Here is a 13101-nt window from a genome sequence, read left to right as displayed (position 1 = left end):
GTGTGCTATACTGACGCAAACGCGATTGCCAAGCAATTAGCTGAGCACTATGCTCGAGCCTCTGCATCGCAGAATTACCCGCCAGCCTTTCGCGCCCTCAAACAGCGGATGGAAAGGGAAGTCCTCTCGTTCACTACACGCCACAGTGAACCCTGTAACGCCCGATTTACGGAGTGGGAGCTACTCAGCGCATTTGCACATTGCCCTGACACAGCTCCTGGGCCGGATCTGATCCACAGTCAGATGATTAAATATCTGTCGTCTGACTACAAGCGCCATCACCTCGTCATTTTCGACTGGATCTGGTGCGATGGTGCCTTTCTATCACAATGGCGGGAGAGCACCATCATTACAGTGCTCAAGCCTGGCAAAAATCCGCTTGATGTCGTTAGCCATCGGCCCATCAGCCTGACGAACGTTCTTTGTGAGCTGCTGGAACGTAGGGTGTGTCAGTAGTTGGGTTGGGTCCTGGAGTCAAGTGGTCTACTGGCTCCATGTCAGGGCAGCTTCCGCCTGGATCGCTCTACCACTTATAATCTTGTGTCCCTCGAGTGTACAATCCGAACAGCCTTTTCCAGACGCCAACAGCTTGTTGCCGTCTTTTTTTGATCTACGCAAAGCGTATGACACCACCTGGCGACATCATATCCTTGCCACATTATACGATTGGGTTCTCCGAGGCCCGCTCCCGATTTTTATCCACAATTTCCTGTCGCTCCGTACTTTCCGTGCCCAAGTTGGTGCCTCCCATATTTCCCCCCATATCCAGGAGAATGGGGTCCCACAGGACTCTATATTGAGTGTATCACTATTTTTAGTGGCCATTAACGGTCTAACAGCAACCTTAGGGTCGTCCGTCTCACCCTCTCTGTATGCAGACGAGTTCTGCATTTCGCACTGCTGCGCCAGCACTGGTGTTGCTGAGCTGCGCCTACATGGAGCCATCCACAAGGCGCAGCCATGAGCTCTCGCCCACAGCTTCCAGTTTTCGACTGGAAATCGTGTGTCATGCACTTCTGTCGGCGTTGTACCATTCATCCATAACCAGAACTTAAACTTAATGACGATCCACTCACTGTAGTGGAGACATATCGATTCTTAGGACTTGTTTTCGACGCCCGATTGACTTAGCTACCTCACCTTCGTCAGCTTAAGCGGAAGTGCTGGCAGCACCTCAGTGCCCTCCTCTGCCTGAGCAACACCAACAAGGGTGCAGATCGCTCTACGCTGCTGCAGCTCTACAGAGCCCTTGTTCAGTCCCGCCTTGACTATGGGATTCTGGTTTATGGTTCGACGGCGCCCTCATCGTTGCGTTTACTCGACCCAGTGCACCACTGTGGCGGTCGCCTAGCGACAGGAGCTTTTAGAGCGAGTCCGGTGACCAGCGTCCTTGTGGAGCCCGGAGTCCGTCCATTGCACGTTAACCGTGCACAACTGCTGGCCAGTACATTGCACAAGTTCGTAGTTCTCCTGCGCATACGAATCACCGTCTCCTTTTCCCACCCACGGCGGTTCATCTCCCGCATCGGCGGCCCAGTCAGGGCTTTGTATTGCAGTTCGTGTCCGATCCCTTCTTTCCGAGCTGGAGTCTTTGCATTTACCACCTATACTTTAGGTCCATTCACGTACAACTCCATGGTGTACACCTAGGCCAAGGTTTCGCCTGGACATTTCATATGGCCCTAAAGACTCAGTTAACCCCGCGGCTCTGCGCAGCCACTTCCTCTCGATTCTTGGCATGTACCGAGGCCACAAAGTGGTTTACACCGACGGCTCAATGGCTGATGTTCACGTCGGCTTCGCATATGCCCATGTAGGACATATTGAACAGCACTCCTTGCCCGATGGCTGCAGTGTTTTCACTATTGAGCTGGTGGCTATATCTCGTGCTCTTGAGAACATCCGTTCATGCCCTGGGTAGTCGTTTCTTCTGTGTACTGACTCCTTGAGCAGCTTACAAGCTATCGACCAGTGCTACCCCCGTCATCCTTTGGTAGCGACCATCCAGGAGTCGCATCTATGCCCTGGAACGGTCCAATCGTTCAGTGGTGTTTGTCTGGACCCCAGGTCACGTCGGCATCCCAGGCAACGAACTTGCCGACGGGCTGGCCAAACAGGCTACGCGGAAACCACTTATGGAGGTCGACTTCTCTGCAGCTGACCTGCGTTGAGTACTACGCCGCAAACTGCGTGCCATTAAGGAGATTACGAAAGTGTGGCTGTACTCCGTGCGGGCCTCTCGCAGTGACTCTGTGGTTCTCTGCCGGCTCCGCATTGGCCACGCTTGGGTGACACACGGCTACTTCATGCGCCGTGATGACCCACCTCATTGTAGGTGCGGCGCCCGGCTGACAGTGGCCCATATCTTGGTGAGCTGTCCTGATTTGGCTGCCCCGCGTCGGGATCTTCAATTACCGCACTCGTTGCCATTAATTTTAGCTGACAAAGTCTGATTGGCTGATTTAATTTTATGTTTTACACATGACGGTGGGTTTTATCATTCTAAATAAGTTTTCGCGCATGTCCTTTGTCCCTTTGTGTTCTCCTCTCTAATGCTTTTAGGATGGATGTTTTAATGTGTCGCAGAGTGGCTGGCTTTTCCTTTTTATTCTCGTAGTCGGCCAACCACAGTCATCTGCTCTCTTGTTTTTCCCCTTCTACCTGTTTCCTGCTTCTCTCCGTGGTTTTCTTTTGCTGTGTTGTCCATAGTAGTGTTGGTTGTCCTTCCGTGGTTCTTCTGGTTCATCCTTTCACCTGTTATTGTGCTGTTCGTCTCCCTTATTGTCTTCTCCCCCTTGTGTAATTATTTTACCGGGTACAAGGGACCGATGACCTTGAAGTTTTGTCCCCCCCCCCCCTTTTAAACAAACCAACCGGTACATGTATTCCACTGCCAGAGATATCAGAAAGGTCTTTACTAATAACTTTCGACTACCTTTTTTTCCGAAAAAGGGGTCCATACCTCAAATTAATACATTTGTCCTCTATCATAGTAGAAACTTTGTAATATAACGGAATCATCGTGTACATACATACATTTAGAGGCTCCGGCGCCTATAACCTTGACGCTCTGTAGCGTCGTTGGATGACGTTTCCGAACGTGGATTCCTGTTCAAAATATTATGTAATCACTTCCTTTACAAGTTGTAGAAGTTTGTAACGAAAATTTCCGAATATACTGTATAGCGGGATTAACTTGCGAAGTGCCATGCGTACGTTTTCTTACCATTTAATAATCCTTACTACCGAATTTCCACTTTTAACCAATCTTCAGTAGCACAGTCCATTTACAGCTACTACACTTGATGTCCTGCGAATGTTTCTATTCTATTTTAAGTGAGTCAGATTCATTTTCATTTCTGTATTTTAAAAATAAGCGACATACAGACCTTGGAAGGTATTCCGCGATGACAAGTAAAGTGTTTTTCTTGGAGAGTTTGCAATTTCCTCGCTCCATAAACTTACAGGTCTCTCAAGTGAGTTAAAAGAGCCTACTTAGGCTCAGGCATCCTTCCTACCACCCGCATTTGTATTTCACTTGTATCCTTAGTTACTTTAGCCGAATGCCGGAAGGTTCCCTAAAAGACGCCACGTCTCTCTTCCTCGTCCTTTTTATTCGGTTATTGTTCCGCCTTACATTAACGCGACAGCATCTGAACTGAATTTGACAAAAACTGCCCTTACTGACCGTACCCGAACCTGTGATTTTCCTTGCGTTCTTTCCCTGCAACGTGTAGCTTTGTTAAACTGAAGAGTACTATTATGTTTTTATTACTAAATTTAAAAAACAGCCACTATCTCAAACGCCCTAACTGACAGGAGGGTGATAAAAAGGTGTTTTGAAAATGAAAGTTTATAATAAAAAGTAAGATTCCAAGTACCTTTATTGAGAAGATATTTTGAATCTAAGAATAACAAGTTTTGTACGAGATACATTTCAATAAGCGCAATGTGTCCGTTGCACCATTAAATTTTTGCCTTCGGATAGTTTTGTTCCGGATCGATATTTGTCACATTTTGCCGGCCGCGGTGGTCTAGCGGTTCTGGCGCTGCAGTCCGGAACCGCGGGACTGCTACGGTCGCAGGTTCGAATCCTGCCTCGGGCATGGGTGTGTGTGATGTCCTTAGGTTAGTTAGGTTTAAGTAGTTCTAAGTTCTAGGGGACTTATGACCTAAGATGTTGAGTCCCATAGTGCTCAGAGCCATTTGAGCACCCATTTTGTCACATTTTATATCCATGTACTGTCTCAGATAATGGAGAAGTAAAAATTATCCACGCTGTGCCTTGGTTGTATAGCGTGACTCTGCTACTTATTTACGTTTCGCGAAACGCCAAACTTATCATTTTACGTTAAGCCTTAGCTGCCGATCTTTCGACAACGCTGATAATTTCTCAAGTTCTGACTGGCTATTACAACACTTTTTATCCGGTGAAATTTCAACATATGTAACATCATCATGTGCGAAATGTTCCTGATTTAAACTAGGATAATAAATTTACTAATTGTAACCTCCACGCACTCTGTCTAAAAGTGAATCAAGCCGTTCCACATGTGTTCTACACTTGCAAAAAAAGCTATCTGATCCGGTGTTGTACAGACCTCTGGTTCAGATAATACACTCAGAGCGATTGTGAAACAGCGTATGTCTCAGAACGAAATATTTCCAGAGGGTCAGAAGGTTATCGTAGATAAACAGTCACCAGTAAGCAGCCAGAAAGGGAAAGGATACAAAAGGTTCAAGTCCCGGACGGACACTTACACCATAATTCAGGAAAGGTCATGGAAGGGACCATTAATTCCTCTACACGAAATTCTCTGTTTCCTGTAGTTTCCGTAGTTACATGTAAAGCGAGAATAGTTGTATGCAAAGCGAGACTGCGACATCTGATTCATTGTCGGGAAACTCGAAACCAGCAGTTTTTCTACGAAAGTAAATGCTTGTACTGCAAATTCTGATATTTTAAAAGGTCTTGAAATCAACTGACGTGGGGGGAGAGGGGGGGAGAGAGATCATATACAAAAAAAGGCATGGCGAACGTGTTTTCCGCAGGTACCATGAAGATAAGCTAGACCCACAAAAAACTAAAAATTTTCAAGGAAAGAAGCATAGGTAAATGAAACTTTTTATAGATCAAATAATTTATGTGAGGTTTTGGATAAGCGACCAAGTGTAGATTAGTGAACTGTCTCGTGTGGAATGTAGCCGCATGTGGTACTGACACATCGTTCGAAATATGGGTCTCGAGGAAATGTCCAACTGAACAGAGGAATAAGGGGCTTCCGAGGACAACAGAAAGCGTAACGAAAGATAGTTCAGGTGGTCTGTGAATAAACGAATGTTCAAACGACGGAAATGATACCAACTAATAGATGCCAGATAAAACCGTCACACTGCAGAAGTAAAAGGAAGTGGAAGCGAGTAATGAACTGAAAAATTTATAGCTTTCACTGAAAAAGATCTGTTCTTTCTGGGAGAACATGCGATAATGACGTTCATAAATAAGAGCTCACACTGAAGAATGTACATAGTTTATTCCCCACTCTTCATGGGTAGGAGAAAATCCTAATTAAAGTACCACCTATCACCACAGATTTGCAGAGGAACTCTGCACGAGTGTTCGTCACAAACGTTTTCTAGTGTTCACGCTGAGAAAGTAACAGGCAAAACATTTGAAAAAGCGAGAGCCGTAATCGTAGGATGAGAAAGGCTAAAGACAGTTAAGTATGCATATGCTGAAGCAGTGTTGATTGACTGCAATTTATGATGGAGAGGACCGCAAAAACACCGAGCGAGGTGGCGCAGTGGTAAGACACTGGACCCGCATTCGGGAGGACGACGGTTCAATCCCGCGTCCGGCCATCCTGATTTAGGTTTTCCGTGATTTCCCTAAATCACTCCAGGCAAATGCCGGGATGGTTCCTCTGAAAGGGCACGGCCGACTTCCTTCCCCATCCTTCCGTAATCCGATGAGACCGATGACCACGCTGTCTGGTCTCCTTCCCCAAAACCAACCAACCAACCAGGACCGCAAAAGCGGGAGAAAAAGTATGGTTGAAGATAAAATAGGAAAGACCAAAGCAGTATCAATCAGTAAACATGAAGGTTCCGTCAAAACATCAGGGGATGAAAAGATGATGTAATAAGTAAAATCTTTTAGGTCATTACGAAATTTGATGGCAGGAAATGGAAGCTGTGTGGAGGAAATACCGAGCAAAATATCTCTTGAAATGTTGAAAGGTTTGTTAATAACAAAAAAATTTCCGAAAATTAAGGGAAAAAATTCACCAGATGTATTTTCTGGAGTGTAGTAGTATATGAAAGCGAATCATGGAGAGTCTAGAAGAAACAGGTAAAAATACTTTGATCGTCTTGAAATATGCTTGTGGAGAAAATGCTAAAAGTGAAATGGGCGGACGGAATCAGGAATGAAGAAGTATGTCAACAGGGGATGAAAGCAAACTATCAGCTTGATACGTTTAGGAGAATATGAGTTCTTAAAACTTGGAGGGACGGACAGACGGACAACAAAGCGATCGTATAAGGATTCCGTTTTTACGGATTGGGTTACGGTACCCTAAAAAGAACAAAGTTACCAGCATATTAAAGAAGCACAGAACAGAGGAAAGGGAAGGACGATAGGTCGACACCTACCGTAAGACAGATATATCAAAGAAGACTGTATAGGGTTTCACACAATCGATGCTTTCGGAATGTGTCACTGACAGGGCTCGAGCGCTCCGTACTGGTAACGCTCCGAATTGGGTACATACACTAGCACTTGCTCCTGCTGTGGAGACGCACGTCCGAGCGCTAAGGACATGAAAAAGCGAATCCAAGGGCGGTCGGTGCGGCCGGAGGAAGTACGCGCGGCCTCGGAAGTCCGGCCGCAGGGCTCGTCTTCGTCACTGCGTATCGCAGCTGAGTGCGCGTGGGCCGCCTGGTGGGGGAAGCTGTGTGGGAGGGGAAGGGGAAGGGAGGGAGCTGTGGCTGCTCAGTGCAGCGCCAGCCGCAGCCCGCTCCGGTCCTTGCCGCCTGCTGAGCCCGTAAGTACCGGCAACCTGTTTCTGGCCCACAACCCGTTCGCTCAGTGCCCCTCGCTTCAAACAAGACTCGGAGTACTGTCTATTATCCCACACAAGCGCGTCATTGACTGCGCTTGTTTTGGTCTGTCCAGAAGCGTTTGCCTCCGTGGATCGTTAGTTTTCTTTACGAAATTATCACATTTTCCATCAAGCCATCTTTCTGTGCTCGTTAGAATGAATGCTTTGGCTATTTTAATAAGGCTTGTGGGATTAAAAACTGACATTTGCTATATGCAATAAACTGGAAAAGTTCATTAATTGTAATCTGTAGTGTGTCTGTAAAATTGCATTAATTATTACTATATTACTCCTGTCGCTTGATCAGTACACTAATACTTCATTTTCCTTTGCAGTATCCAAGAAGAGCAAGTACGAAAGTAAGTACAAACATCCATGTGTTACATACGACACAAAGTTACGTTTTAACATTGTAAGTCTGTTGATTCCAAATAATGATAAAGCTGTACAGCTGATATTTCAGCATTGCATGCGGTTCTAACTCGTAGTTTACATTATGTTTATACTGTCGACTTAGTATTTTTACCATCTGCTCCCTCATTTGCCTCGAACCACGAGTTTCACCATGTTCCAGTGTTGCGTGTATTTTATTTGAAAAATGTGTATATATGGGAGCAAATCAATGCGGCCATCAATCCAACGGTTGATTTGTACACCATGTTGATTCGATAGATATTGCCATATTTTAGATGTCATACTCTTGACTTCCTCCAACCCGTGAACTGTCTCACCCAGCAGGTTGTAAGGAAATTCACATTTTGATCTAACATCCAGTCAGGGCCCTTCGAATTAAACAATCACGAAAGGCGCAAAAAAGAAAATCTTGTGTTCAACCGAGCATCGAATTGATTTATAGCGCCTTGATTACTGTCTGCGTTATTGTTGTGCATTAAAGATAAAAACTAAGAAAGCACAGGCTCTGGATTACTTTCAAAATGAATTAGAACGTGTTAGCCACTTGAATCAGTCGTTACGGATTAGCGTGATATTTCAAGCTATATCATATGAAACCACATGTTACTTTTTATTGCAACTTTATTCTGTCTACCTTTTGATAGCAGATAATAAAAGATTAATCTGTTGTGGTGGTAGATCTAAATTGTCGCGGTTTTAGTAGTGTGTCAGTAAAAATAATAAGGCATGAAAGTTTTGAGAATCTAACTGTTCTCTTGACATTGAGCGATCATGAAAGAATCGTTTTAAATTTATACGAAGGCGTACCTTACGGGAATCAGGTGGCCCGAGCTTGAAGGACAGGGTGAAATACGTCCCCCTGTCGAAGAGTTACGTACATACTGTTAGATGTCGCCTAAGGATCAGGCCATTGTTATTATTTCGACGATACACTTCAGGAACCATTTCGAAACCAATTCGTATTTCCTTACTCCTGCAGTAATACTAGGTGACTCATTAGATTACAACTGTCGAGGATATCTTGGTTTACGTGTAAGAACGGAGAGCACGTCATCAGCCACATGTATAAAGCGCGGACTATCCGTTTTCCGTCAGCCTTTATCGGCCATGCGTAACAGCTGTTTCAGATGACAGTCTAAATGAGAGCGTAAGATTGCTCAGCGGAGCGCGCGTCTTTCTTATCTCGTCATTCCTTCACGATAACCAGTGGGGTCTTTCTTGAAATGAGGCTGCGGCGAGTCACGTCGTCAGGAATGCCGCTACAGCTTTAAGCGCTGCCTTCAGATGATTCGCCACTCTGCCATAGCTATTTTCGTACTGTTTTTCTCTCGTAGTTGTCATTACGCAACTCCCCGACTTAGGGACACGCTTTGCCCATTGTCTTATACGAAAAGCGATGCCAGAAAACCCGTATGCGTCTAAAAGTGCTAACTAGCTACCTGTGCATATCTTGCTTGCGAACGCATGCTCGTTTAAAGAAGGGGCCGGCGATGCTTTCGCTGCGAGAAGTCGCCTGAGCAACAGGCAAGCTTGTAAGTGCGACCTGTTGCCGAATACCAGGGGCACTTGCTGCTTGTTTCTGTAAATTTTGCTAGTGGAGCTGTGTGATGAGATTGCGATTTGCATTCTGGGGCGCCGAGTTCTGTTGAATAATTCCGCAGCCCACGTCACGCACAGCAGACGAGCAACAAATAGTAGTTACCTGCATACCATTCTTATGCGAAATTCAAATCGGATGTTACAGTTTTTATTTATGGTGTCGTGAAGCTGCTTGCTTTCATGATACGCTCTTTTTATCAGTGTTGCTGAGACTTGGTTGGTACTCGAATTCTTTTTGTCCTTTTTTTTCCGCTGACACTCTTTCACTGTTGCGCTGACGTACGAAGATTGTGATGTCAAGTTTGATTTAGTAACTACATAATGTCGAGTCATTAGTCCCTGAAGTAAAAGCCACTTCGTTTCTATACAATGTTAGTCTTAAAAAAAAAGTCAGCCGATAACACTGCAGTTTCATCATGTATGTCTTATTCTTCCTGCACCTAATTTTTTTTAACATTTTCAGCGCTTTTCGTTATGCTCAACATTCTGAATAGCCTACCGTGCTTTTAAGAAGTTAATTACTGTTCCTTAGTATTTTGCACTGTAATTACCGATGTGTACCTAGAACTCCTGGCCCTATTTAAGAATTAGATAAACGCGGCAAATTCTTGTTTCAAATCCGAACACTATTAGATTCGTATCATGGGTACCAAGCGAAGGTGGCGCAGTGGTTAAAACACCGGACTCGCATTCCGGAGGACGACCGCCCACCCAGATTTGGGTTTCCCGTGATTTTCCAAATTCGCTGGAGGCAAATACTGGGGCTGTTCTTTTGAAAGGGCACAACCGACTTCCTTACCCAGCCTTGGAACAATCCTAGCTTGTGCTCCGTCTCTAATGACCTAGTTGTCGACGGGATATTAAATACTAATCTTCCTTCATTCCTTAAGGATAATTGGTGGCATTCTTAGCGTTATGTGTGACTTGACATTCCTTTGTTAATATTGTAGTTTTGCTTTACCAGCCTTTCTTTCTTTCTGTTCTGTTCTATTTCCCTCAACGAAACAACATACGTAAGAAGAATAAATACGCGATCAAGCTGTAGCAAAGCAATCGCCAAATTAATGACTTCTTCGTGGTGTCCAGCCAAGTTGTTTCCATTTTATGCATAATATTTCAGCGACCAAGCGAGTTGTCTCTTTCAGGTGCTGCGTGTTGTGCTGTTATATGCAGCTGGACTCCTGGCAGCGAGTACACATGACTACACGACTCGCATGACCTGAAGAAGACGGCTGAGCTAGTCTTCGAAATATCGAGAAAATAAATGGAAGCACACAACCAGTCACGCCGAGAAAACCTTCGAGATCTGCACATATAGTATCCCATCACGCTCATATCTGTGTATTCAGGAATTATGTGCACTGTATTGCCCTTCCTTCCTAACGCAAATATGAGCTTTTCAATAAGGGCAGCACAAACTCCGAAAAACACTCTAAAATTATCCAAATAACGTAGTTTATCGGTGCAACTTCCTTTTTAAAGTGGAAGGTCAGAAAGGGTCGCTTAGTAGTGTTTTCGGTTCGTTATAGCTATCACTCTTGATTGATAGACTTCTTTGACTATTTTCTCTGTGATTATCCTTCGTTGTTGCTAATCTGGGAAACGGAACGTCATTCAGGAAAATAGCTTTAGTTGCGATATCTACCGTATAATTAATTAACATTCGTGCGGATCAAAAATCATTATATTCTTTTTAAGTTCAAGATAACATATATTTACTCCGTACATTATTAAATTAAATTTCTAGATGTTTTAGAGAACCAATGAGATAGTTGCCTACAACGTTTGTAGAACTTGCTGATAGAATACTGATAAGTCGACGAGATAATCTGTAACAGCTGCTGGGGTTTGCTGTATCGTTGACAGTAGCATTTTTGTTGTCAAACTGGGGGCACATGTCGCAGCGAGATACCGCCTGCGTTGTAATCCGAGACTGTGTAAACAGCCGGTGGCCGTCGGTAATCGTACAGCCCCGCTTCCAGAACTAAGCACTACGCACCTCTTTCACATTAGCCAGTTGTTTTCCAGCCATGTTGCTAGGCCTGCTCATTAAACTTAACTGTCACTGACTGCTTAGTTTTCTAATGATAGAGTACAAATTTAAGATCCTCGGTGCAATGGTTAATCTTGCTGTGCTAGTTGGCTGCAATCGTATCGTGTGAAAAAGACGAGTAACAACCAAGTACTATATTCGTAAATGGCTGGCGTTGCGCATTGAATCCTGTGAAATCAAACGAAAGCTTACAACACTAGACATAGTCAATTTGCTTTTTAAGATAAATGTTCAGTTGTAGTCTTCCGGACGTAATTTTTACAAAAGTCACTATTTAAAGTACCTGTCTTTAAACAAACTTGGAAGTGTTCGATTGGCTCCAGCGGTTTTCAGTTTGTTTTTGTCCCGCGTTGTATACCATCGTAGCCTACAGATGCATCACTTTCTGTGAATATGCATCTGATTTCTTTTCACACTCTCTCAGACGGAAATACCGTGGTTACTCTACTTTCCTTTGTATACAGTATCCGATCGAGATTACGCGGGAGGCCGTCGGTTAAGACTCCCGTCAGACTATCTGGATATAGGTTTTCTGTGACTTTCCGAAATCGTTCATGATACGTAACGTATAATGGTTTAAGTGGAACAGACGTGGCTAATTCCCTTCTCCATTCTCCTACAGTCCGACCGTGTGCTGTTTTTATAATGATCCAGTTGTCGACGAGACATTAAGCTCTAATCTCTCTCTCTTTCTTTCACTCTCTATTGTTAAAATACTGACGAGTTCGAGAAATTTCACTATGAAGCCTCCAATATTTTTTTACACAATAATGCCTGTTCTGTTCTCGCAAGCCGTCTTAAAGATGTGTAGGGAGTATACATCTGGTACCACTATCTTCCCTTCCCCGCCCCCCTCTTCCTTGTCCTAAACGTGATTTCTGGATGGAAAGAACGCCTGTAGATTAGCCTCCGTATAGACTGTAGTTTCTCTTGTCTTCACGCGATGATCATTTCTCGAGACATACGTGGTAGGAACTATACGTTGCTCTTTCCTGCTTGGAACGAACTCGTGCCGAAGTTTAACACTAAATCTCTCCGTGGTGCACAATGCTTTCCTGCTACCTTGTGCTGCTGGACTTCGTTGAACATCAGTTCCGCTCTCGGGCTTATTAAGCGATTTCATGAAGAAACGCTCCATTCTTCGTTCGATCTTCTCTCTTTTCTATCAACCCAACCTGATAAACAGTCGCAGAAGAGTGTTTTCTAAGCATCTTCTTTCGTGGCTGAAAAATAAATGTCGTTAGGTTTCTTTCAATGGATCTCAACCCGACGTATGCTTTCCCTACAGTTAATTATATGTAGTCGTCCCGCTAACGCTAAATCACAGTAAGACTCAGTTTTTTCAGTTTATAACACACAATTTAACAAAACCTGACGTTTTAATGTCACAGAATGGGCATATGATTTGTGAAACTGAGCAATTCAAATTTCTAGTTGTTCAGATAGATAGTAAACTGTCGTGGAAAGCCCACGTTCAGGATCTTTTTCAAAGATTTAATGCTTCCATGTTTACTATTCTAACGGTATCTGAAGTGACGAAAATTAGTCTACTTTGCTTATTTTCATTCGCTTGTGTCGTATGGTATTATATTTTAGGGTAACTCTTCCCATTCTAAAAGGATATTTTTGGCTCAGAAACGGGCGGTTCCGGCAATAAGTGGTGTAAGTTCGGTAACCTCTTGTCGACCCTTGTTCACGAGTCTGGGTATTTTGACATTGGCCTCTCAATATACACACCTGGAAATGGAAAAAAGAACACATTGACACCGGTGTGTCAGACCCACCATACTTGCTCCGGACACTGCGAGAGGGCTGTACAAGCAATGATCACACGCACGACACAGCGGACACACCAGGAACCGCGGTGTTGGCCGTCGAATGGCGCTAGCTGCGCAGCATTTGTGCACCGCCGCCGTCAGTGTCAGCCAGTTT

The 13101-nt window shown here is 44.3% G+C and overlaps 1 protein-coding gene across 5 annotated transcripts in view; it reads left to right on the top strand.

Annotated features, from left to right (window-relative positions):
- The window catches only part of LOC126236877 (GTPase-activating protein skywalker), a 309366-nt gene that overhangs the window by 128378 nt on the left and 167887 nt on the right, over nucleotides 1-13101 (top strand). For 4 of the 5 annotated variants that reach the window (XM_049946501.1, XM_049946504.1, XM_049946503.1 and 1 more), the window contains exon 2: nucleotides 7439-7462. The gene's annotated coding sequence lies outside the window, so the exon portion shown is untranslated. Of the gene's footprint in view, nucleotides 1-7003; nucleotides 7047-7438; nucleotides 7463-13101 lie in introns of those variants that run through there. The other variant, XM_049946502.1, reaches the window with a different exon arrangement.

Source organism: Schistocerca nitens, chromosome 2 (assembly GCF_023898315.1).
Source record: "Schistocerca nitens isolate TAMUIC-IGC-003100 chromosome 2, iqSchNite1.1, whole genome shotgun sequence".
In the NCBI taxonomy this organism is placed as follows: Eukaryota; Metazoa; Arthropoda; class Insecta; order Orthoptera; family Acrididae; genus Schistocerca; species Schistocerca nitens.
This window is presented reverse-complemented; position numbering and strand designations above follow the sequence as displayed.